General features: G+C 36.4%; 1 pseudogene; it reads right to left on the minus strand.

Moving 5' to 3' along the window:
- Positions 1-2,043: 2,043 nt before the first annotated feature.
- LOC131040713 (receptor-like protein EIX2) lies at positions 2,044-3,133 on the minus strand (annotated as a pseudogene).
- Positions 3,134-5,400: the final 2,267 nt, after the last annotated feature.

Below are 5,400 nucleotides of genomic sequence, written 5' to 3' on the forward strand. Positions count from 1 at the left end.
ATAAAACAATCATTTAGGGGGATTGGAAAAGTGCGAATCTAGAGTCTTAACTGACCTTGACTCAACCAAATTCTCCCCCATCAATTTGATCTTCTCTAAGTCCTTTTTTCTTGCAGCCTTAGAACTCTTCTCTGATGATCCTTTCTTAATGTCCTTCTAGTGGAGACCCAAGTGTGCACCCATCTTGTTACTTTCTGCCCTAGCAGGTTCCAGTTTTTGAGCAGAAGGAGAGACCTCCCCCCCAACCAACTCCACTACAAACATCCAAAACCCTATCAGACTATCCCTTAGGATCATGGTAGTAACATAGGACTATGTTACTAACATAGGACTATGGCACTAACATAGGACTATGGTGCTAACTTTGGACTAATGAATGGAAAAAGGACTAATGCATGGTGTAAAGTGTCCCAAACTCACACAAGTGTTCTCAATATGCACTAGTGTCCTGATTCTATGTTGACATCCACCTGGGATAGGTAACACATTTTATTGTCCTCTAAGACACACATTTATCTAGGACAATGAGCTTCCCAATTGGATAGTTTGGTCCCTCAGGCACCCCAAAACCATTGGTGATGACACAATACAATGACAACACTCAAAACAAGAGAACTAAACAAAAATATTTTGTACCCCCTTATTGTTTAGATGCTAAAGTGCTTTCAGCATGGTAGAGGTCAAAAATAGTTTTTTGGAGGTTTTTATTGGCCCAAAATATTTATTGAGGTTTCTAGTGGTATAATTTATCAGCGTTTTGAGGAAATGATGGAAACCCTAAGTGACAAGTATATATTGTATTCTTAAGTTCATTTTGAGCACTAGCAAAATTGAGGATCTATTGATGTGAAAAGGTGATTGACTCAAGCAAAACCATTCTTGCAAATTGATCAAAGTTATCTCTAAGATTTTGATTTTCAATGGAAAAGTTTAAGATTATTAGTATTTTAAATGGATCTGGACCTATTTTTTGGAAACCTCCATTTATACCATCGGTGGAAGACCCTATTGGTGTTTTTTCTCTTGTTCTTGTCAAAGTTATTCATAAAAAATAACCACGCATCAAATAATAACCCTTTGATTTGTAATTATATTTTTCATTCTAGGGGCTAATCTTAATTATTAAAATAAACAATATTTAAATGAATTTTATTTTCTTAATGTCTTATCAAAATCAATTTGTATTTTCAATTATAATTTTGTTTGATAATGGTAGAAATAAAATGTTTATATGAATATGAGGGTATAAATAAAAAGAGGTATAAAGATGTCATTAAAAAATAGGTAACTAAGGTATATGACCTAAAAGGATACTATATCGTAATAGGAATTGTATAGGAGAGTTAGTATAATGAATATGTAGGGGCATAATTTAAGTTGTAGGTATTACTTAGGATTCTATGATTGAAAATGATGTAGAATAAATTTGGGAATTCTAACTATTAGCTTCCTAGTGAGCCAATCTTCCGTATATACCCAAAACGTTTTCTAGTAATGAAGCCAATTATAATTAAGCTAATCTTATTCTAGATAAAGAATTTTATGTCTTGCTTTGACTTAAGGATAAAACATATTTAGATATTTTTTAATAGTTAACAACTCTATTACTATGATCTTTAATGATGATAGAAGAAAGTTGAGAATCTTTACATTTGTCTCATAGACTAAAAATATAAGTTTGCAACTTAGTGACTACATTTCCTATAAGATATTAGTCTTGAAGGTTTTAAAATTAGAAGTATTCATATTAAAAAAATTAAGACAATCCTTCCAAATCATTTGTGGTATACTTATTTCAAGGCACTTTATACAAGTGTATAAAAGAAATGTTAAAAACTTAAATACATAAAAAATTGAAAAACTTATATACATAAAAACTTGAAAAACTTATAAAGTTGGCATGAATACGGCCACTCTCCGTCATGCGTGACAACAAAGTCAATTAGTTTTTTAATCGTTTTAGTTATTGAATGATCTGTGCACACTGTATGCATTTAATGTTTTCTGTTACTATAGCTTGTACAGGAAGGACCTCTGCATCCACTGACGAATACTTCCAGAAATTCAATGTTCAACAGGAAGGACCTATGCATTCACTGACGAATGCATTCAGAAATTCAATGTTCAAAAAAGTATTGGATAAAACTATCCAGCAAAGCAAAACATCTGTACCTCCATTTTCGTTGAAAGCACAAGGCTGCAGTTACGCTGGCAAATCCTACCCCAAAACATAACCCCACTGCCAGTGCCCACCATCGATCCAATTCATCTGCATCTGTGTCTGTGTCTGTGCCTCTATCTCCTGTGATATTCGATTGTGCTTGGTTACCTCTTCCACCAGAAACAGATCCCACTGTTTCGTTTTCCAAGGGAGGCCCGTGAAGATTCGGATTCCTCGAATAAGAAGCAGCCTCAAATGTTGCAAATTGCTTGCCCTGCGGTATTAATCCAGAAAGGTTGTTGTATGAAAGATTCAAAACAGAAAGGAATGTGAGACTAACAAGTTCTCCTGGAATGATTCCAGATAGCATGTTTCGTGAAAGATCCAGAGATTGCAGTTAACCCATTCCTCCCAAGGATTCAGGAATGCTGCCTCTCAGACTGTTGTTTGAAATGTTCAGAGCAATTCAACCCTTAAGGTCTCCTATTTCCTCAGGAAGATATCCTGATAGCTTGTTGTTGGAAAGATCAATGAGTTTGAAGGCACGGATACTCTTAGGGTATAGAGTTGCTCGTCCCTTAATCCAAACTGTTACTTGATATATGGACCTTAATCGAAGTATGGGACAACACCATATGTATATTGCTCAGGGTCGGTCATCTCTATTTCGCCACTTTGTGATTGATCCACCATATCAGTCAACTTTCTGAAACTCCGAGGAATAGGTCCTGATAAATTATTATGAGATAAATCCAGAATCTGAAGATTCCCTAGAGTAAGCAACTCTGGCAAAAAACTGCGTTGAAACTCATTAAAAGCCAAGCTGAGAATTCGCAACTCTGACAGTTCTCCAATCCAAACCGGGATGCTCCCTTGGATTCTGTTATTTCCTATGTCAAATAATTGAAGATTTGCACAATGGTTGGATTTTTTAACATGGAAATAATAGGGGGCAGAGAACCTTCCAGACGATTATGTGAAAGATTGAGCACTTTAAGATCGGGAAGATCCCACAACCAAGTAGGAATATTTCCCACAATGTTGTTTTCTTACAGTTCCACATTTTGTAATGAGTATTGAGTAAGCCTCTGGAGCTTTGCTAACTGAGGAGATATGGCAGTACCAGTGAACTTATTTCCACTCAAATCCAAGTGTTGTAAATACTGCAAGTTAAACAGGGACGGATGAATCACCCCAGTCAAAAAAACGTCTAGATAATTACGGTTTTTGAGGTCGAGGGAAACAAAATGGCCAGAATGATGGTCACACAGAACACCCTCCCATTGGCAATAGTTCAATTGCTTCCACGAGCTTAATCGGCCAGAGAAATCATCGAGGCCGGCTTTATAGTCGAGAAAGTAACTTCTTTCATCATTTCGGCAAGCGTTAACAACTAAGAAATGAAAGTGGAAAATTATCATCATCTTTATACAGAATGAAACGGTAGCCATGGTTGTATACAACAACTCTGAAGGACGAATGAGAAGGTTGTAGATCATTAAGAAAGCCCTCTTCCCTGTAACACTGTTTTGATTAAAGGCACTTGTATATTCGAGTCGGCACTTTTTGTATTTGACTTGCTCTTTGATCTGCCACCGTTCTTCGACTCGCATACGTGTCTTGAGACCTACCACATACTTAATTTTCCTTTCACATTCATTGAGCTAGGTCGGTCAATAATTCCATTTCCTTATTATAATTAGCAAAGCCACATCCCTTTGTGCACTAGGGGTTTATCTTTATTGTGAGGAAGGGGATATGGCAGAACCAGTGACCGTGCTAAGGTAACGAGAATAATTTTCTTCCATCATCCATAATAAATTTATCTGCAGAAGAATTACAAAAGACTTCACTGAATTGGAAAAAAAAGTCAAAGATAAACTTTGAAGAAGACAGACAAATTGATAATATCACTTCAAACAAAGTAATCCACCTTTTCTCGGTGGGTGATACCTTTTCTTGGTGGTTGTCATCAATATGAGTAAAATCGAAGCTTTACAAGTTGGGGCAAATAATGTAATTCCAGTGCATTTGTATAATCAATCTGTATAGTTTAAGTTGGGCTGGCTTAAACATCACGCACTAAGCCATTTTGACTGCTTGTGTGGCAGATGTGTGGGCAAATTCCAATCGTCGGTGTCCGTGCCCTTTCCCGTTTGCAGTCCTCTCCGTTAGTTTCAAATTTGAACCGTTCACTGGTTCCCGCCGGGAAGTATGGTGTAAACATAAAACAAGACGTCGGAAGGCATCTGAAGCAGAACAGTTACACAAATGGTTGCTGCGAGAAATGTGGTGACTGGAATGCTACGATTGCCGAAAATGCACAAAAAACATTTGTTGAAAACTTTGAATCAAATGCATAGGTGTAAGGCTAGATTTCGCAGCCGTTTCCAGCATCCTCTCAGTCTATATGCCAAAATGGGAGCTTTGGAACAGGGTATGGACATCTTTCGTTGATAGAGAGTATTTGTTAGATGCTATAGCTGCAACTAGCCTGGTAGACGTATATGCAAAAAGGTGTAAACATGGACAAGGCACGCTAACTGTTTGACAAATGCAATAATCGCAGAATGTGCAAAATCCGGAAGAATAGACAAGGCACTTGAACTGTTTGACAAAATGCCTCAATGAAATGTGTTCCCACGGAATGCCCTTATTGCAGGATACTAACAAAATGAATTTGCTGCAAAGGCTTTAGAAACTTGCAACCAAATGCAATTGGTAGGTATAGGCATCCATAGAAGCATGAGAACAGGAAACAGGAATTTTCTTATACCTGCAACTGTTCTGGTAGACGTTTATGCAAAATGTAGCTACTTGATACGATAGGTATGTAGCTACAATTTACCATTCAAACTAGTGAATAATATCTGAGTTTGATGGAGTTGAGGAAAGATTTAGATAAGGTGTATGTTTAGGTTGAAATTAGTAAGTAATTATTGTGTGTATTATGTGTGTGATTTGTGATGTTATTAAATTGTCATGATCTATGTCTAAATTATAATTATAAATTCAAAGATGGTGTTTATTCATATAAATACTACCACTATTTCTTGTATTATTCTTCCTTATCATTCTATGACAAGTCTACATTAAGAGTGTGATTTTCGCTTCTGCTATCATTTCATTCCCCCTTATCTTTCACTCTCTTTAGACATCCTCCATTCTACCCATGCTTCTCATACCACCACTATAAGTACTTATTAACCTTTAATACACTAGAGAAATAGTTTGATCAA

The sequence above is a fragment of the Cryptomeria japonica genome, chromosome 5, assembly GCF_030272615.1.
Source record: "Cryptomeria japonica chromosome 5, Sugi_1.0, whole genome shotgun sequence".
Lineage (NCBI taxonomy): Eukaryota > Viridiplantae > Streptophyta > Pinopsida > Cupressales > Cupressaceae > Cryptomeria > Cryptomeria japonica.